Genomic DNA, 21,811 nt, shown 5'->3' with positions numbered 1-21,811 from the left:
CTGTGGATGTGCTGGTATGCTCAAGGGATTATGGCTGGCCTGTATCAAACCTTCCCCATTTTGTAGTCCTTCCTTGATGGAGTAAAATAAAAGTGGAACGGTGCAAATCCGATGTATGGTTGATTTTCTATGAATTTATAACAGAAGTGTAGCGTATGTTGTGTGTGTGTGTGTGTGTGTGTGTGTGTGTGTGTGTGTGTGAGAGAGAGAGAGAGAGAGAGAGAGAGAGAGAGAGAGAGAGAGAGAGAGAGAGAGAAGAGTTTGTACAAACTGAATGATGGGGGGGGGCGTTTCCTGCGACACCGCTCCCTGGGATTGTTGAGCACTCCCTCTGTGTCCCTCCCCTGCCCCTACTATGGGAGCACAGAGCCTCACCAAAGAGGATGGGTGACTCTGATCAGACAGAGGGATGGGCTGGCTGAACAGGAGTGGGTGGCTTTGGAGCTGGAGGCAGAGGGACAGGAGACAGCCTTGTCGTGAGATCCAGGCAAGAGGCGATCTTCCAAATTTCAGTAGCGCCCTGCACGAGCCCCAAATTTGGCACTCCCACTTCTCGCCTTCTGTCCTGCGCATGTACTATGTCATAGCTGTGAAACCCTCCATTGCCCCCCTCGGTTTGGCAACCAGTGAGGGGAAACTGGTCACGCTGCCCTAAATCTGCCTCTGACCACCTTTGTAGGTGGGATCAGATATACCAGGCATGTCCAAAGTCCATTTTGGGGGCCTAATCCGGCCCCCCGATGGTTTTATCTGGCCCCTGTGGCAGTTTATTTATTGGGGTCAAATCCTAAAAAAAGCTCAAAACTTCAATCCTAAAGAAAGCTAAAAAACTTTGGGGTAAAATCGTAAAAAAAAATGGTCGGCCCTCATGCATGTTCATTCCAGTACGTTTCTGAGCACAATTCAAAGTTGGTGCTGACCTTTAAAGCCCTCAAGGGCCTTGGTCCAGTATACCTGAAGGAGCATCTCCACCTCCATCGTTCTGCCCGGACACTGTGGTCCAGCTCCAAGGGCCTTCTGGCGGTTCCCTCGCTGCGAGAAGCCAAGTTACAGGGAACTAGGCAGAGGGCCTTCATGGTAGTGGTGCCCTCTCTGTGGAACGCCCTCCCACCAGATGTCAAAGAGAAAAATAATTATCAAACTTTTAGAAGACACCTGAAGGCAGCCCTGTTTAGGGAGGCTTTTAATGTTTAATAGGTTATTGTATTTTAGAGTTTTGTTGGTAGCTGCCCAGAGTGGCTGAGGAAACCCAGCAAGATGGGTGGGGTATTATTATTATTTATTATTATTATTATTACTTCATCAAATCTAGCCCTCTTTGAAAAAAAGATTGGGCACCCCTGAGATACGCCCCCCCCCCCACACACACACATGCATGAGCACAGCAGGACTGTAGAGGGAGAGAGTCTTTAAAAGCTTGGCTGGAGGGACGTATCACCTGTTGGGACATTCCACTATTTCCCTCTTGACTCTGAACTTCTTGCTTTGCTCACGTATCTCAGAACCTTGGCTTCTGGCCCATGTGATTGCTGCTGAGCCTGTGTTGCTAATTAGCCGGAATAAAGATCCTTCCTTTCAAGCAAGAAGCACGGTCGTCGTGTTTTTGGGTGGGAGTCTGTCACAATCACTGATATCCCAAATAAAGACTTTTACAAGTAAAAGTGTGGCACAGTGGTTAGAGTGTTGGACTATGACCCTGGGAGACCAGAGTTTGAATGCCCACTTGGCAGTGAAGCTCACCGTGTGACCTCGAGCCAGTCACTCACTCTCAGCCTAACCTACAGTACAGTGGTACCTTGACTGCAAACGCCTCAGGTTACAAACGCTTCAGGTTACAAACTCCGCTAACCTGGAAAAGAGTTGAGAACTTTGCCCAAGGATGAGAACAGAAATTGTGTGCCAGCAGCGCAGCGGCAGCAAGAGGCCCCATTAGTGAAAGCACGCCTCAGGTTAAGAACGGACCTCCGAAACGAATTAACTTCGTAACTAGAGGTACCTCACAGGTTTGTTGTGAGGATAAAATGGGGAGTGGGAGACCTACGTACACCATTTTCTTGAGGGGAAGTGGGGTATAAATGCAATAATTAAATAAGTAAGCATATTAGGGGAAATTTTCTAATTTAGCCCTACTGTGTTCATTTCTGTTTTGCAACAAATCTTTCATCCAGGGCGAGTGTTCGGAAGAGTCTCCCCTCCCACTGCAATCTGCCATCTTATTCCCACTGCCCCATTCTGCTAGACATGCTACTTGGAAGTATGTCTCATTGAATTCTATAGGAGATTTTGTAGTAAGCATGAATAGGCAAAGGGTTGGCTATTAATTTCAGTGCGTTTTTTCTGGGGGGACGCAGGGGGACGCATACCCCTAAAGATTTTGTGAATCTAAGTTTGGCCTCATTGAGGGGCAGTATTTCAATATGAGTAGGAAAATGAGAATAGTACCCCTAAACATTTTTTTAGAAAATAAGCACTGAGTAATTTCAATGAGTCTACTCTGAGTACAACTTAGTTGGCCAAAACCCTTGGTTGCATCACGGAGGGCATGTCACTCATGTCATTTGGGTGCCAGCCAAAGACCTCTTCTCTTTGCCTAGAAAAATTTCAACACTGGATCTAATTTGCCTGGATTGTGGTTTTTAATCTTCCATTCAATGTATGGCTTTGATTTAACTGCTGCGCATGTATGTGTGCATTTGTGCGTTTAAAGAATTGCTGGTTTTATTCTTTCATTACCTGTGGCAGAGAAACCTTCAAAATTAAGAAACCAACAGCAACTGACCAACAATAAGAACCCTATTCATTCTAGATGTAATTTAATTAAGGTTTGAGGAAATGAGTAACTGTGGATTAATTTAGCTCACTGTGGCTGCCGCCCAGTAGGATGGATCCCTGAACAGAAATGCAAAATCGTGTTGTTTATTTGTGACTCTGTTCTGAAAACTGCAGCTTTGATTTGCTCAGATTGATTTCTACTCCCTTTTTAGGATTGGCTTGAGTTTGCTCTGTGTAAGATCTGGGAGGGAGCTGAACAGTCAAATGCCCGTCCCTCCTCTCTCATTTAAATATTACGATGAATGACTGCTAGTATAACAGCTGTAGACTAGCAGGGCTCATATCACAGCAATATAACTTTCCTCTCCTCTTCCAGATCACTTCTATTTTTGACCAGCAATCTTTTGGTTGAAGATTTCATTTGCTCAGGGTGCCGGCTTTAAAAATTCACTTCCAGCTCAAATCATTTCTTTTTTAACTCTAGGAAGTCGAAATGCAATCCAAGAGCCTGCAGGAAAATCGCAATAATGGTAAGGAGGCATGCATGCTCTTTTCTTTCAAAAGCCAAAAGAAGAACTGTCTGGGTGGGAGGTTCGTAGTTGTTATGACTTGCAAAGCTTAAATCAGCTAAAATTAAACTTATATAGGAAATTGTTGAAATGTGTCAAATGTACCAGCGTGCTGAAATAGCTCTAAGACTCATTTTCTGGCATGTGGGAATTGGCAGTTAGTTCACCAGTGTCTCTTTAGCATGATATCAATGGGAAAGGATATACTGCTTAATTACCGGTATTTGAGGGTTTTTATTCATGAAATAAAATGGGGGGGGGGGTCTGAAATCAAGCCAGTGGCATTTTATTGCCAACACCTGTCAAAGTATGAAGGAAAACTGTGTATGTTAAAATGTGCATGATGCGTTTGGAAGCTACTACATATGATTACATATGACATATAATCTGACATTACTCTCGTCACTCATATGGCAATTAGCCCACTCAGTGCTCGTGGCATTGGAACCTGCAAGACTTGAGAGGATCCCATATTATTCCAAATTAGTTTGCTTATCTGAGACAATATGCAAAGGGATATCATGTTATCTAGTATTATCATGTTTTAAACCGATTTTAATATTGTATTTATAAATTGCTGAAACCTGCCCCAGGATCTTATGGTGAAGGGTGGGAAATAATAATAATTATTATTATTTCAACACATTGAAAAAAAGTTTTAAAAAAAGGTTTCTGGGCAGAATCCTGTCCTGTGCATTGTACTGAGATATATACATATGCAACCGCCACTGAACCCATTGAGAATTACTCCTAGGTAGGCACGTATAGGATTGCAGCCCAAGTTATTTTTATTTGCATGCCTTCGTTTTAATGTGTCTCTTAATCTCCCCACCACCACAATGTGGCTATTACATTCTGTTGAAAGTTCCCCATCATCATCAGCTTACATCATCAGGATGTATTTAATGCAAGTAGTAACACGGTATAATCTCTCTTCTGGGGTTGGATCTTAAGGTCAAAACATATGATGCAAGAGATCTCTGTTTGGATCTCTCTCTTTTTAAACAGCCAATGGGGGCGGGGGGGGGGAGCTCTGTGCGTGTGTAACCCTTTTGCTTCATCTGTTATTCCTCATTGAAAATCCCAGGTGTTGCTTTGGTGTTACTGGCCACCCACAATTTCCACCTTGATTAATTCTACCTTATTGTAAAACCATAAATTATAGGGAGTCTGACCCTGCAACTCATTCCACCTGTATTCCACCTGACTTTGACCTCTTCCCTCCCTCTTCCCAAAGCAGAGTTAATCAATAGCTGCATTAAGTGGGTGGTTTTGATTGGGAAAACTGCAGGGAAATTCTCCCTTTCCCTGGTGCCATTGCTTCAGTCATGATGGAAGCCCTCGCTGGCTGCTTTAATGTTGCTGTTTTAAATTAGGTGCAGTGCAGTGCAATGGTTAGGGTGTTGGTCTAAGACCTGGAAGACCAAGGTTCAAATTCCCAGTCAGCCAAGAAACTCATTGGGTGACCTTGGGCCAGACATTATCTCTCAGCCTAACCTCCCTCACAGGTTGTTTCAGGGATAGCATGAAGAGGGGGAGTGCCACGAATGCCATACTGAGCTCCCTGACAGGAAAGGTGGGATATAAAAGCAAAAATAGACAATACATATTGATAAACATCCAACTGTGGAACTCTTGGGTCATGCACCTGTTTTCAGAATCATTTATTTGGGACTCTGGCTAGATAAGGGCCAGCTCAAGACATTTTGCTGCCTGAGGCAAAGGAGAAGATGGTGGCCCCCACTTCCCATCCATGAAACAGACTTTCACTGCACCCGAGGACAGCATGCTAGCTTGGGTGTGTGTGTGCAGCACATACCATGCAGCTCACACAGCTCTACCCACTCTCAACCTTTCAACAGCTGCTGCCTAAGTGGCTGCTGCACTCCTGCTAATGGTAGGGCCGGCTGCAGTGTAAAGTTCAGACATTGTTTAGATGCAAAAGAGGAGAACCCTTCCACTCCTCCTGAAATTACCTGCTTGATACAAGTGTGGGTCATCTTCTCATTCCTTCTGGCATAGCTGTACCTACTGATGTTCACATTCCCATGCCGGTTGTGTCTTCCTGTTGGGTGTAATCTTTTCTTTTTGCCCTTCCTCCACTGACATTTCTTTTATCTTCAGGATAACAAATGGGACCTGTGGTACAATGCTGAAATGTGTCCTCCCCGTTTAATAAGAGCGCTGTGGTTCAAGGTTCTGGCCAGTCTAGAGTACTTCCTTCCATCCTTCCATACAAACCCACACACCACAGTTTTCCAACTAGTACTTGACATTCTGTGACTCATTTGGGCTGGGTTTTTCTTCAGTTTCATGCCCTATTAGGGTTTGGGGTTTTGTTTTTAAAGTGTTTTCGTAGCTTTGAAAACATCAAAGTTACCCTGAGTCTGCGGATAGCTTCCCTCTAGTTTCTCAGTTGGCCCCACTTTGACTCTATTTCAGTTGACCCTCGACACCCAAGTTCATTATTAGAGGGAACTACAGTCTGAGTGGGACGCGGGTGGCGCTGTAGGTTAAACCACAGAGCCTAGGACTTGCCGATCAGAAGGTCAGCGGTTCGAATCCCCGCAACCTAGGAGTTCGAAAGCACGTCAAGGTGCAAGTAGATAAATAGGTACCGCTCCAGCGGGAAGGTAAACGGTGTTTCCGTGCGCTGCTCTGGTTCGCCAGAAGTGGCTTAGTCATGCTGGCCGCATGTCCCGGAAGCTGTACGCCGGCTCCCTCGGCCAATAAAGCAAGATGAGCACCGCAACTCCAGAGTCGGCCACGACTGGACCTAATGGTCAGGGGTCCCTTTACCTTTACAGTCTCAGCATGTTCAGTGCATGCAGGAACTGCCTACAAAACCCCACTGCTGGAAGTCAAAGCAGTGCACATTCTCTGTGCATTGCTAGTGCTGCAAAGGACCCTGGAGCATGTTCTGAAACTTGCTGCTCCTTTTTTTTAACTGAAAATAAAGTTTAGTTCCAGCAGTGCACCAGATGAAAATCAATGTACTTTTAAAAAAACAAAAATAAACCTTTACTTTGGAAAGCACAGACGTCAGTGTTTCAGCATGCGTATCCTCAAAGTTGAACTCCCAAACCGGGTCAGGTGATTATCTGCTGAAATTGCAAATCAGCCTTGTAACAAAAAACCTGCAGTATCTTTTCTGGTGATCAGAAGAGAAGTTTGCACTTAGAACTACAAATAAATTTATGTAACCCATTTTAAAGCTCTCACAAAATGTTCTGCTGCTGCTAAGCGGATTGCTCTACTTAACACATTTGATGAAATACCTTCTCCAGGGTCAGGAACACTTAACAGATAGATCTCCAGAAAAGACAAATGGCCACAAACAACAAAAGCTTCTTAAGTGAACAAGGCTGGTGGGTTTTTATTTTTATTTTAGACTTGCTTTGAACTTGCCATTCTTCACAAAGGCTCGGCTTGATCTGCAGAAAGAGATGAAAATCCATACATGAGGTTCATTTTGCCATGACTTTGATAATATCTACAAAAGTAAACAAACCTTTTAACAAACCTTTATGACTTTAAAAGAGAAATAGACAAAATTAGACAAATTATTGGAGGATAAAGCGGATCTACCATGAAACTAATAAAGTTTAAGCTTCAGGGTCCCTAGTCCCAGAGGGGCCCCAGAAGTGACTTTATTGCTCAAAAATGTGGGATCTAGGAGACCCAGTTTGAGTCGCACAACTCAAAAACTATAAGGCATATCTTAAAGTTTTAAGTGTCTATATGTTTATTGCATTTATAAATTTTAAATTTATCGTTGTACATTGTTTTAACTGTTTGTTTTCTTTATGGGAATGTACCCCCAAGTGTGTTATTTATAAACTGGTCTCCAACCATAATAAATTATCTATCTATCTATCTATCTATCTATCTATCTATCTATCTGGCATAGGGAATTTTTATTCACACCAGTGACTTTGACATGTGGGATAATCCAGTACAACAATTTTAACCCAAATCTGAGATGCAGTAGTTTTTTGTTTTAAATGTGGTGATCTGTCGTGGAACAACCCCATTGAAGAAGGTAACAGTGGTTACCCAGATCCAGTGGCGTAGCGTGGGTTGTCAGCACCCGGGGCAAGGCAAGTAATTTGCGCCCCCTAACCCATGGATTTGCGCCCCCTAACCCGTGGATTTGCGCCCCCTAACCCTAACCCCCAGATGTTGCGCCCGGTGCGGCCGGCCCCCCTGCACCCCCCACACTACGCCACTGCCCAGATCTCATTGCTGGTTGTGAAGGGGCCCCCATAACTGTTCAAGCTTCAGGGCCACAAAAATGTGTGTCAGCCACTGGATAAGCCTACTAGCCATGGTGGCTATGTTCTGTCTCCATCATTGGAGGCAATGTGACCCTGAATGCCAGCTGCTGAGAGGGCACTGCTGTGCTCATATCCAGGCTCCTCATGGGAAACTGGTTGGCCACTGAGAGAACGATAACCCCCTTAACTGTCCCAATAAAACCAAGACATCCCATTTTCTCGCACGAGAGCACAGCGCCACGATCTCACCCCCCAAAAATAGTGCTTTTGGGGGGACAGCACTCTTTTGTGGTGCCCCCAAAATGCACACATTTGGGCACCATTCTCATGGGGAAAGCATATCTTTCGGGGCCACAATCTCGCACAGGTCACATGACTCGCGTGGGAAAGTGGCCTGGAAGACGTGCATCCTGGGTTTTTTGCCTCAACGTGCTGGAGGGTATGGAAGAAGATGCTGAACTAGATAGGCCAGGATCTTTGTATGTTCTTAACTAGATGGGTCTTTGGTCTTCTTCGATATGCTGGGTTGATACCGTTCTTCTGGGATGCCACAGAGCATAGTACAGTGGTACCTCAGGTTAAGAACTTAATTCGTTCTGAAGGTCCGTTCTTAACCTGAAACTGTTCTTAACCTGAGGTACCACTTTAGCTAATGGAGCCTCCTGCTGCCACTGCACTGCCACCACACAATTTCTGTTCTCATCCTGAAGCAAATTCTTAACCCAAGGTACTATTTCTGGGTTAGCGGAGTCTGTAACCTGAAGCATCTGTAACCTGAAGCGTATGTAACCCAAGGTACCACTGTACTATGTTTAGTGCTCTGTGGCGTCACAGTTTTATTCTACTTCCCACTAAGCAATGCTGTGGCACCAAGGAAATAGTGTGAAAGAAGCACAATTCTCAGAACAGTATTGCATGTCCCAGAAGTTTACTTTTGCCAGCCAAAGCCCTCTTAAACTTCTCCAATCTGCTCCAGTCTCAAAACTTTGTATCCCCTCTGTCCGCCCCCCTTCTGGCTGATGGGTGTGACATAATTCCAGCAGCCACCAACCATCAAAGATTCAAATGGTTGGAATCATGTGGCAGGCTAGGAAAGTACTTTGAGAGAGATTGATGACATCAGTGCATTTGCAGGAAAGTAATCCACAGATGGGAATGAGTCGCCTTCTGGGTATTCGGTATGGTTAAGGGAAAAAAGAGTCAAAGCAAGAAGAGTGATTTTGTGGGAACTCCTACTATGGAAAGTGTGGTTTTATCAGCTGAGCATCAGTTTGCAGGAATGCCAGTGGAGAACAGCCGCATCAACTTCTAGGACAGGCATCCCCAACCTTCGGCCCTCCAGATGTTTTGGACTACAATTCCCATCATCCCTGACCATTGGTCCTGTTAGCTAGGGATCATGGGAGTTGTAGGCCAAAACATCTGGAAGGCCACAGGTTGGGGGTGCCTGTTCTAGGAGGTCCAGCCTTCTCCTGAAGGGATCCAGGTACCAGCTAAAGCACGCTGCCTTGTCTCCAAAACCCCAAACCTGTCCCACGGTTGGCTCTGGAGCATCAGTTAGGTATTGTGCTAAATGTTCATCTGAAGATCATACTCTTGTGGGGTCCAAACTCTTTCCCCAGACCTACATTTCCAACTTCAGACCTTCTTTGCAGCTTATTTAACTGGGGTGATTTACTGACTGACTATTACTTCATCTCCATTATTATTATTTTTTGTTACTTCACCCTGATTTCTTTTTGCTGTCATCAGTAACATTACACAAGTGGACTTTTTTAACAGATTTTCATACCTCCCTCCAATAAATATTTCTAGAGCCGTTTACAGTGTGTGTGTGGTGGGAGGGAAGTCTCAGTGACAATATCACTGAGGACCAATTAAGCTAAGTCAGAGTGAGGGCAAGGCGATGCAGGAATTGCTTTCATCCCTCCGAATGTGCAACAAAACTTGCCCGGAATAAAGCATTTTATAGGCAGGGCTTTTACTTCCATAGTAGCAAAGACTGTTTAGAGTAAACTCTACCTAGTAATATTTTAATAACTTTTTTTTAAAGAGCAAACGTTTATAACTTTGCTTCTTGTAAACCAATTCCAGGAATGGGCCCATAACCATTTCAGAACAAAGTCCACACTTTGCTTTTTTAGAAATTATCATTTGCCAGTGCAATATAATTCGAATGCCAAGTTGTAAATCAGGGATAGTGTTTGAGAAATGCCTTGTCATGCAGGGTAATTTAAATTAAGAAGCTGTAGTAAGCGCTGTAATGTGAGATACGATAGCAAAAAGGGGAATGGAAATTTCTCTCACTCAAGGCACACGGGCAGAGGAGATTGTTTTACTGACGGCTTATAGCAGCATAGCGCAAGATAAAGCAGGTCCAAAACCTATGATGACAAATGGACTGGATGGCATCTCTAAAGCAAGGGTTTACAAAGCACAAGGGGAGGTGAAGTTTTCGGGGAGGCATGATCAGTTGCTAGGGGAGAATCAAAATTCTAAAGCCTACACCTACAATCTGAAGTGGTACAGTCTGTTTCGCTACCTAATTCTGCTATAGGGAGTCATAGAAAGACCTACATTGGCTCCCAGTACGTTTCCGAGCACAATTCTAAGTGTTGGTGCTGACCTTTAAAGCCATAAACAGCCTTGGCCCAGTATACCTGAAAGAGCGTCTCCACCCCCATCATTGCTTTGGGCAATGTATTATGCTGCTCAGAGCACAAATATAAGGCCTGAGACCATTTTCGCTTGCACTTTCTGATTTCATTGTTTGTCTGGGTAGTAGCAAGTAGAGATAATTTATTTCTGTTTCAGATACAAACCCAGAATTTCCTCCAGGGCTTAAGCTCATGCAATAACTTCAGGAAGAAATGTTTGAAAGTGTAACCGCTGCCTGAATTTCTTCAGTAACTACCGTATTTTTCGCTCAATAAGACGCACTTTTCCCCTCCTAAAATGTAAGGGGAAATGTGTGTGCATCTTATGGAGCGAATGCAAGGGGGAGGCAGGCAAGAAAAGCCCCCACGGCTCTTGCGGGCTTTTCCCCAGGAGGGAGAAGGGACTAATGCAGCCAGTCAGTCCCTTCTCCCTCCTCGTAGAAAAGCCCGCAGGAGCTGTGCTCCCTGAGCTGCTCTTTGGGGCTGGGGGGGGGGAGGAAACCGGGCTTCACCTGGCAGCCCCAAGAAGCTCTTGGAAAAGCGGACAGGCTGCACACAGCCAGTCCACTGCTCCCTGAGCTGGGGGGGGGATAATATTTTCCCCTCTGAAAACTTATGGAGTGAAAAGTCTTGCACTCACTGGAAGCCACGTGGCATGTTCGACTTCCGAGTCATGTTCGAAACCGAAGCATTTACTTCCAGGTTTACGGCGTTTAAAAACCGAAATGTTCATCAACGGAGACGTTCAAAAACCGAGGTACCACTGTATATGTTCAGCAGAAGGAGGTGTGTTCATTCTTCCAGGATACTAGATACTAGATATTGCATCTATAAAATTACAGCAAAGTTGATAAATAGCTGCAGTTCAGTATGTTTATCACTAGCAGTAATCTCTCTCTCCATTTTAGTATTTATCTCTGTACAGTGATATCATGCAACTAGTGCAATCACAGTCCAGTCACCTTTACAATCAATGTAAATATTATGGATTTTAATAACTGAGTAACTTCTTGGACAGATTACTGGGACAAAAATTGTAGCATGGCAAATTTCCTTTTTGTGAATGAAAGAGAGGTTTTAGTTCTCATGAAACAGCAGTCTAGTACAGTGGTACCTCAGGTTAAGTACTTAATTCGTTCCGGAGGGCTGTACTTCACCTGAAACTGTTCTTAACCTGAAGCACCACTTTAGCTAATGGGGCCTCCTGCTGCTGCCACGCTGCCAGAGCACGATTTCTGTTCTCATCCTGAAGCAAAGTTCTTAACCTGAAGCACTATTTCTGGGTTAGCGGAGTCTGTGACTTGAAGCGTATGTAACCTGAAGCGTATGTAACCCGAGGTACCACTGTAGTTGGTATGAAGCCAGGGAGATGGTCCTCACTCAGTCATTAAGCTTCTGGATAGTCTGGAGCAGTCTGTGTCAGGCTTCCCTACTTTACAAGGTTGTTGTGAGGATAAAATAGAATTGGGGACCACGTAGGCTGACCTTAGTTTCCTAGAAGAGCATAATTTTAAAGATCAAATCACTGCCCAAATGCCAAGATGATTAAATTAGCCTTCCCCACCCTGCTGCCTGCCAAATGTTTTAAGACTACAACTCCCATTGGCCCAAGCTAGCATGGAGAGTTATAGTTCAGAACATTTGGAGGGCAACAGGTTGGGGAAGGTTGCTGGCTTTAGAGAATGTATCCAGTCAAATTCTAATGATTTGTTCAGTTGGAGAACGTTAGCAAAACACCAGTCCTTCTTGGCAAACTATACAACTTAAATATTTTCATTAGCTCTTGGTTACTGAACGCTGAAGGGTTTGTTTTAATGGGTGGAGTTAAAGGCAGATATTTAACACACGGTTTATGCCAAAGTTGAGCCTTGCACAAATTAATCAGCAGTTAAATTCCCTGCTTCTATGGATTACACTAAAGGTAAAGGTACCCCTGCCCGTACGGGCCAGTCGTGTCCGACTCTAGGGTTGTGCGCTCATCTCACTTAAGAGGCCGGGAGCCAGCGCTGTCCGAAGACACTTCTGGGTCACGTGGCCAGCGTGACGAAGCTGCTCTGGCGAGCTGGCACCAGCGCAGCACACGGAAACGCCATTTACCTTCCCGCTATAAAGCGGTCCCTATTTATCTACTTGCACTTAGGGGTGCTTTCGAACTGCTAGGTGGGCAGGAGCTGGGACTGAAAGACGGGAGCTCACCCCGCCACGGGGATTCGAACCGCCGACCATACGATCGGCAAGTCCTAGGCGCTGAGGTTTTACCCACAGCACCACCCGCATCCCTTTATGGATTACACTACTATGTATTATTTTATAGTACAACTCCATGTCAGTTTTCGTAAATGAGATGGAACATGCAAAATAAGCAACCAGGTACGAAGGAAGGCAAAGCTCTCGTACCTTTAGGTCAGAAGTGACTGATATTGCTTTCCTCACAACAAACTGCTTAAGAAATATACAATTGCTTAAGTTTTATGCAAGAATCCGGGGTCATTAGGTTAAAAATGACGAAAGAGGCATCGTTTTCATAGGTACCTGTAGTGCTGAGACTCTTTGCGTACATCATCAAAAAAAAGAGGAAATGCGTCATCAAAAAGAGGCATTGTAAAAAGATCCACAGTCAATGGTTTATTCATAAAATGCTTAAAAGGCCCAGGTGATACTGAAGAAAATTCAGACTATGTCAAAGAGTTGTTATGACATATTGCTGGTAGCACTATAAAAACCTTCCAGCAAAGGAAAAAAGTCTAGTCCTTGTCAGCCTGTGAGCACGTGCGGGGGGGATAGTAAAAAAAAAAAGAGCTGGCAATTCACCAAATTTCGGAGAAAAAGGAACTGTAATACTACTTGACAGCATCCAAAATGTACATGGCTGGGATATGTTCTATTGAGTATGCGTATGAGAGCATTAGCTGTATAAGGTTGGGAAACTTGTGGCTCTCCAGATTATTTTTGATTCCAACTGCCATTGTCCCAGGTCAGGAATGATGGGAGTTGGAGTCCAAAAAAACCCTGAATACCCACAGATTCCCAATCTCTGTGTTATAGAGTAGCATGGAAAATTAGGTAATAAATACTCAGTGGTCAGCTCTACTGATTTTAGTGGAACTAGCTATCAGGTAAGGATATATCAGATTACAACTGCATTGGGTATAGATTATTTTGGTCAAACTTTTGAAAAGGTATTCTAAGTTCTTTAACACTGAGACATCTTTTTGCTTTACTGTTTTGTTAGTTTTTAAATACAGTGGTACTTCGGGTTACATACGCTTCAGGTTACATATGCTTCAGGTTACAGACTCCACTAACCCAGAAATAGTGCTTCAGGTTAAGAACTTTGCTTCAGGATGAGAACAGAAATCGTGCTCCGGCGGTAGCGGGAGGCCCCATTAGCTAAAGTGGTGCTTCAGGTTAAGAACAGTTTCAGGTTAAGTACAGACCTCCGGAATGAATTAAGTACTTAACCCGAGGTAACATTGGAGAGGACATTGGCAGGTTCAAACTGCAATCTTGTGTGCGCCAACTTCTTTTGAGTAAGTGACATAGAACACAGTGAGTCTTACGTCTGAGTAACCATGTCGTAAGAGAATTTGCATGCTCAAGAGAGATTCATGTAGAAAATAGTGTGCAAAGGAAGGTGCTGGTTGATACAGGAGGTGAAAGGGGTGAAAGGGGCATCGGGGTCAACAGACAGACACACCATGGGAGAAATGGAAAAAGTGAGTCACATGGAAAAAAACTATGTTTGAAGAAGCTTCTGGTTGCACAAGAAAACCCTTAAACATGTCAGTTTCCATTCTAAGTGTCTTTTAATCGCTTAGGGTGCCGCCTAACATCAACCCCCTCACCCCACTCTGGGTCAAATGAGTCTTGGACTAAATTTGTTGTCTCTTTAAAGCAGATGCACCTTTAACCAGACATGGGGCTTGTCCAAACTTTTGCTTGTCCCATGCCTAAAAAGCATGGGTTTGAGTGGTTTTCTGCTTGTCCTGTGCTTTCCAGGTATGGGTCCAACCGGTTGTGCCTTTGTCCTGCCCCTTTCCCCCAGAAAACCTGCTCTTTAGTGCTAAATCAGAAGAAAATGTCAATCCAGATCGACATTTGCTCCAATTCAGTGGTAAAGATTGGGTTTTCCCTGGGGAAAGCAGCAGGGAAAGCGGAAGTCTGGATGAGCCCTAAGTACAAACAACTACCGTATTTTTCGCTCCATAAGACGCACCTGACCATAAGACGCACCTAGTTTTTAGAAGAGGAAAACAAGAAAGAAAAAAATTCCGAACAAAACAGTGGATGTATGATTTTTGTGGTGCAGGCTGTAGCCATGGACATGCTATGTGATCTGATAGTGAATTTGGGTTGACCCAGTGCAAAAATCCTGAAGATCCATGGGCTTTTACCTCACCCCTCCCAGGCAGCCTCCTTTATCTCTAGCGTCCCTTATCTCCCTCCCCGATTACTTGCCGATCAGCTGCTTCCTTTCAACTCCCACTTCCCTCTTTCAAAAAAAAAAAAAAAAAAGCATGATCCGCTTTTCATCCCTGGCCAATTCAGCTCCAGAATCCACGCATTCGCTCCATAAGACGCACAGACATTTCCCCTTACTTTTTAGGAAGAAAAAAAGTGTGTCTTACGGAGCGAAAAATACGGTAACTTCTGCCAGTTTCTTCAGTCAGCTTGAGCTTACTTCATACTGATTGTTGTGAAGTGGTTAAATGTATAGCCTAGGAGTGGGGAACCTGTGTCCCTACAGAATATTAGAGATGAAGGAGAAAATTACTTCTGTTCACATCTAAAGGTAAACCTACCTCATTTGCACTTTTTGAAACAATACACAAACAATACGCAGACATATTTCAAAATCTGCACTTTTCCAGATTTTTCAGTGCGGTTCTCCAGGCAAATAATGTGTACACAAAATGCATATACTAGGGTAGAGGGTGCATAATAATGCATATATTAGTGAAGGCAACTTTTAAAAATGCATTATATTAGGAAAGATTGCTTTTCAAAAATGTGTTTATTAGAAGACATGAGCACTAAAATGCTGATGAATCTTCATTACAATTTTAAAAAAACCCTCAAATTTATGTGGAAATGTGGAGGACTGAATTTAAGATTAGACAAATGAGAAGTTGAGGGAAAACAAAATTGAAAGACTTGCTGCTCATTCCTGGGCTACAACTCCTGGCCATTATTCTACTAGTGCCTTTTATCAGCTCTAGCAAGTGTGGCAGCTGCAACCATTCATAGACAGGGATAGCTTTAGCACAATAGGCCAGGCATTGGTGACCAATCCTGGATTATTGCAAGGCACTCTTGTGTGGAGCTTCTCTTACTGTTAGTCTAGAAACAACAGTTACCGTAGTTCAGAATGCTGCAGCACAAGTGTTGACAGGAATGAGATCCTATCAGCGTATTATAGCTTTGCTCAAAGAAGTGCAGGGGCTGCTGATTTGCTACCAGACCAAGTTCAAGGTTTTATAGTTAATGTATAAAACCGTTACATCTTGGGATTAGTTTACTTGAACTATCATCTTGTCCCCTACATGCCTATTCGACCACTTAGATCTGTGGAACTTGTACTTTATGTGTGCTCTATCGACCCGAGGGGGGTCAATATTTTAATGTGTCAGTATCAACATTGGCCAGGCACCCTTGCCTGTTTTAGATGCCTCTTAAAAATTTGTTTATTTCAGAGACAGCATATATACTTGTTTTTTTTTAATTTAGCTGATTTGATGTCTGTGTTGTTGATAACTACTTTGTAGTAGTTTATGTACACTACTTAGAGTTTTTTTATATTAAGTGGTTTATGTTGTTGTTTAGTCGTTTAGTCATGTCCGACTCTTCGTGACCCCATGGACCAGAGCATGCCAGGCACTCCTGTCTTCCACTGCCTCCCGCAGTCTGATCAAACTCATGCTGGTAGCTTCGACAACACTGTCCAACCATCTTGTCCTCTGCCGTCCCCTTCTCCTTGTGCCCTCGATCTTTCCCAAGATCAGGGTCTTTTCCAGGGAGTCTTCTCTTGTCATGAGGTGGCCAAAGTATTGGAGCCTCAGCTTCAGGATCTGTCCTTCCAGTGAGCACTCAGGGCTGATTTTCTCCAGAATGGCTAGGTCTGATCTTCTTGCAGTCCATGGGACTCTCAAGAGTCTCCTCCAGCACCATAATTCAAAAGCATCAATTCTTTGGCGATCAGCCTTTTTTATGGTCTAGCTCTCACTTCCATACGTCACTACTGGGAAAACCATAGCTTTAACTATACGGACCTTTGTTGGCAAGGTGATGTCTGCTTTTTAAGATGCTGTCTATAGCGGTTTATAGCTTTTCCTAAATCAATAAATGCTGTCAGAGGCTAGTGGGAGGTGGTGTTCAACACTATCTGGAGTGCCATGAGTTACAAATCTCTGGTAGAGCCTATAGGCCTCCACTGTGTGTCAATATATGCTGGGGGGAAATGAGAACGCTCCCCTTTGCACTCTGTCAACGTGAGTTTGGGGATGAGTTATCATTCATGCCACCTCTTCCTCATGTCATTTGCAGTTTGATGCCACCAAGCTTGACCCTGACATTTATTGCTCCATATCAATCTCTTATCCCATTAATTCTGTCTTCAAGCCATTACCAGGTGTGGTGGTTGACATGATAACCCCCAAGAGCACAGCTCATTCAGTTCCTTGATTAACCAGGAAGACATGATCATGACTTGAATGGTAGAAAACATGGGGTGAATTTGAACAAACACAAGAAAGAGCCCATATCTGAGCTTACTCTGTGTACACACAATACCTTTAAAGCACATCCAAAGCACTTTGCCTCTCTCAAAGAATTATGGGCAGTGTAGTTTGCAAAGGAATGTTGGGAATTGGAACTCCCTTACGAGTAAACTACAGTTCCCAGAAGTCTTTGAGGGGTGTGTGTGCTTCAAACAAGCTTTAAAGGTATAGTGGGGTATAGTTGCTTCCTCTGTGGCAGTGGCAGTTAGCAAAGAAACAATGCTCACCATTCATATCCATGCAGTGCTATTCAGTGGGCCTTTCTTAGGCTTCCCCATTCTGACTAGTGGGATGGTGTGGACGATCCATCAGTGGCAAAGTGAGTCTTCTTTACTATTATAAAGCTGTCCACATCCTTCTTGGTTCAGCTGGGTCACCAGGAGGGCTTTTGCCCAGCTTAGGCTGTTAAAATAGCTGTTAACAGTTTCAGGGAAACGCAGATCTCACCATGGTGACACACATGGAGGTTACATTAGAACTGGATTACTATACTCTGTGGACCTTCCTTTGAAAAATATCCAGAAACTTCAGCTGGTTCAAAACTCAGCAGCTAAACCTTTGGTCACAGTCAGTTTTGGGGAGCATGTATATCCCCTTTTACATCACCTTCATTGTCTAATGGTCTATTTCCGGGCCCAGTCAAAGTTCTGCTTAGGACTTTAAAATCCTTAAACGGATCAAATCCTTTGACATAAACTTGCCTACTCTCTGACATCAACCAAGGAGGCCCCTCTTGTTTCCTTCTGTAGAGTTAGAGATGGTGGTAGTCAGCTCATTTTTACTCAGAGTAGACCCACTGAAATTAATGAAGTTGGGTCCATTAATTTCAATAGGTCCACTGTGCATTAAACTTAGTTGAATACCACCCAGCCTCAATTTCTGCCACTAATTTTTCGAAGCCTCTCGTTGATATGTCTCTATTCAGAGAACATGAGGGGGAGATTTGCCTGCCATTTTCTAATAAACTCACGATTAGAAATCTCAGGCCTTGTCTCTGTTGCTATGCTGAAGGCCAGCTACAATGCAACAAAAGGAATTCACATCTGCCATATGATAAGAGACCAGCTATGAGCACCTGCTATTATCCTTCCTTTCCCAGAACCCAAGCACTGTCCCAAGAATAATCAAAGTTATGCAATATCATCCATTTAATTGTTCCAGCCCTCAAACAAGCCAACAATGGCCAAAATGAACCTACTCATGTCAAAATGGGTGTGACCAAAGTTTGACTTCTTCAAACGGGAGTGATGAATCCAGGGGGTCACCTCAGCTACCTTCACCGCTGTTGGAGTAGAGAGCAAGACGGTGTAAGGTCCACGCCACTTAGGTGCAAGTGGATCACGTTTCCACTCTTTCACCCATATGCTATGCCAGCCTGAAGCTGATGAATCGGCACGGCAATGCTGCACGGCGTGCGCTCGAGGGCCCACCTGTTAAGATAAAAAACAAACAAACAAACACGGGAGAGAGACAAAAACACGGGAGAGAGATTGCACTTGTCCCTGTGTCACATGGTCTCTTATTTGTTTGAGGTCAGTTGGACTATCCTGAACAAAGGAGGGCGGCCTCCCATACAGGAGCTCAAAAGGTGACAACTTAAGTCTTTTTGTGGGTGTGCACCGAACACGAAACAGTGTTATGGGTAACACGTCTACCCTCCTGAGACTTTAGACATATTAGTGGGCTTCTGGCATGCCCTGCAGATACCTTGCACAAGCGTCTGGCGGTAGGTAGTAAGCCTGGCCAGGTGAATTGCATTGTTTGGATCCCAATTAGGATCTTCCAAGGGAAAGTTGTAAATATTTCCCACTCTGGCCTGCTCACGCAAATATATCTGTGCCTTTTCAATTATGTCTCTCCTTTCCTCAGTGGTGAACAGAGTATTCAGGAGCTGGCGGCAATCTGTCCAAGTAGGACTATGAGTATTTATTATTGAAGTCACCAAGTCCATCATAGCCTGAGGTGGCTGTATTGCTTGCTGACCGATCAAGGTCTCCCTGTAACTTCTGTAATAATTCTCTAGGACTTGGATGTACAGGGGTTTGGGGTGGGCAATTAGTTGTTCCACTAAAGGAGACTGTAGATGGAGTTCTACTGGGACTCACAGGTGGAATAACCACTTCTGCTTGGGCTTTATTATAGGCCTCCAATGCCTCCTGAAGATATTTATCATAATCTATCAAGGAATCAAGTTCTGTGACTCCAGCCCCATTATTCATTCCACTTTCTTGCCTTGGGGTTACAACTGGTGGAGTGTTTGGATTAGGCTCCCTTCGATGTGGAGCATAAGGTGGAGGTGGAAGCAGCTCTTCCTCTGGTCCCTCAAAAATGGGTTTGAGTTTATTTGGCAAGATTCCTTTCCTAGCTTCGGCTTTTACAGCCAATAATTTGCATCGTTGGACTTTGCATTCCCTTATCCATGGAGGATTTTTATTTAATGTGCTCAGCCAGGAATCTATATATGAAAATTGTTCTGGGCACCCTCCAATTTCTTTGGCGATGTTAGACCAAAGTTTGCTTACTAAATTTATATCAAAGGTTCCTTGAGATGGCCATTCAGTATTTTGCTTCGGCCACTCTAATTCACATAACGTTCTCAGGCGCTCTGGCGTCATTTTGACTCCATACGCCCCTGAGAAGGCTTTCTTAAAATTATTTAACATACATTCAAGAGGTGTATTTTCCCCTTTTGAACCCACAACTCCCATTGTATGGCCCTGTGAAGTATCCACTCAGTCACTCACACACACGCTTCGTGGGTTTCCTTGCCCAGATGGAGTCGCCTCACTGGGAACCGAAGTACTACCCACTCCACACTCAGGTCAGCTACAGATTGCTCTGTACTTTCTCACACATACAATGCGTTAGATACTTCACCACACACTACCTCCCATTCTTCCCTTTTCCCCCACCAGATCACCATCTGATGTATCCAACCACCTAGCGTACTCAGTTCCCACTTACTGAGACGCAGAAGTTTGATCAAGACTTCTCTTCCTCCCAATTAATTGGAGGGCCAAAAATCCCTTTGTGCACTTACCCCTGGTTGGTTCCGTTTCCCCCCGGTCCGTCGCCGCCAGTGAGCAGGGTATCAGACAGACGAGACTTCTGCGTTCCCCCTGGAAAAATTTACCAGTGCGCGCTTGGGTAAGCAGTTTAGAGATCCTCTCTCTTGTACCCTGCCCAATAGGGCGAAGGGGCTGCGTTCCAGCAGACCACTTATCCGAGTCACAGGAGCACCATAAAATGTAGCACCCTGCTTGTGGTTAACGCTTAGCTGGAATGAAATATTCAACGCAGCAATAGAGAAATTAAAATAATTATTTATTTGTCAGACAAATAAATGAGAGGCACAGTGGTATATGGTTACCAAGCTCTGGCCTGGCTCCTGCCATTATGGCCAGCCCTTATATTCCCTTAATCCAGCCCCCTTTGCTCCTCCTGTGGCTGCCTCTGTCCAATCAGCCTAGTTGGATTTCCTATTGGCTGATTGCTATATCCAATCCTAAAAGATACACCCACATCCTCCTGTCCTTATATGGAACACAAACAGCTATATATTGTTACATCTATAAATGACAAATAAGTAGTAATATATCTTACATGTGTCTCAACAAGGAATCTTAATTACCAGCTCACCTCTTGCCCTCCCTGCCCTATTGCCTTCTAAAACAAATGGTTAATCTTAAATTTTTATCTTAAACATATGTCAAGGATCTTGAGTTTCACATCAACATTGAAAGATATCCTTCATTTGAAGGTTTCCAAACAAATGTCTGACAGCCATATATCAGGACTGCCCAGGACTGGCGTCTTCCTGTCTGGCTGGAGGGCTAGACTGGTGGCTGACTTAATTCCAGGATAAATACAACTCTTCTAGCATTTGTTAAATCCTTTGCATAATTACATTTAAGCCAATATATTTAAGCTAATATATTTCATACATTATCATAGGTAACCTTTTAAAAGAGTAAAGCTTCTCAAAGTAGAAAGGAAGGAACTCAGTAAAAAAAAACAGTTTTTAAAGAAGGCTCTTTAGTTTACACCTCCCCCTTTCACCCTCCTTTCCAGCCTCAAAATAAAATAGGAAGAAGCTTCTTTTTCCCCAGCCAAGCCAGTTGCCTTTTCTCTCAGTTTAAGAAAGAAACAGTTTTAAAAAGACTTCCCAAAAAAACCTCTCTTTCTCTGTCAGCTAGATGCTTCTCCCCATTTGCCTCTGGCCTTAGAAAATACAGCTCAAGGTTTAAGAGAGGCCCATGGTATCATTTTACTATTTGCCCATTCCTAATTATATTTATCTCTGCCTTTGTTATCTTCTGTAACATGTAGGGTCAGTGTCATTACTCAGTCTGTAATTTCAGCTTTTACGACTTTGAGAATTGCTTTCTGCTATCAATCAAAAGGGGCCCCTTGTCTAAGAGGAAGAAAACACTGTTTTCTTAAGCAGCTAGCCTTCTTGCCTGGCATGAAACGTTTGAAAATCTACTTTTGAAAATCTAAGCCCTCTTTAATATACAAGTCCTGATCAAACATTAATAAAATGCAGGCTTATGCCTGATGCCTCAACATTACTGTTTAAAAAATTATGAAATTTGGAGGGAGAGACAAAGAAAAAGACAACTTTTGGTATCACAGTGGGGTGTGAGAGCAATAAGTGTGTGTGTGTGTGTGTGTGTGTGTGTATGAATGAAATACATAAAAATTAAATGGACAAATGGGCAAATTTGGAGGGTCTTGAACTTTTTAACGGGATCTGTGGG

General features: G+C 43.8%; 1 protein-coding gene across 1 annotated transcript in view; it reads left to right on the top strand.

Annotated features, from left to right (window-relative positions):
• Window positions 1-3,130: 3,130 nt before the first annotated feature.
• MAPK6 (mitogen-activated protein kinase 6) overlaps window positions 3,131-21,811 on the top strand; it is a 36,476-nt gene continuing 17,795 nt past the window's right edge. Inside the window, exon 1 of the mRNA XM_081170023.1 lies at window positions 3,131-3,302. The gene's annotated coding sequence lies outside the window, so the exon portion shown is untranslated. The remainder of the gene's footprint in view (window positions 3,303-21,811) is intronic.

This window comes from Podarcis bocagei (assembly GCF_964188305.1).
Source record: "Podarcis bocagei genome assembly, chromosome: 14".
NCBI lineage: Eukaryota > Metazoa > Chordata > Lepidosauria > Squamata > Lacertidae > Podarcis > Podarcis bocagei.
The sequence above is the reverse complement of the archived record's forward strand: the minus strand, read 5'-3'. Positions and strand labels throughout refer to the sequence as shown.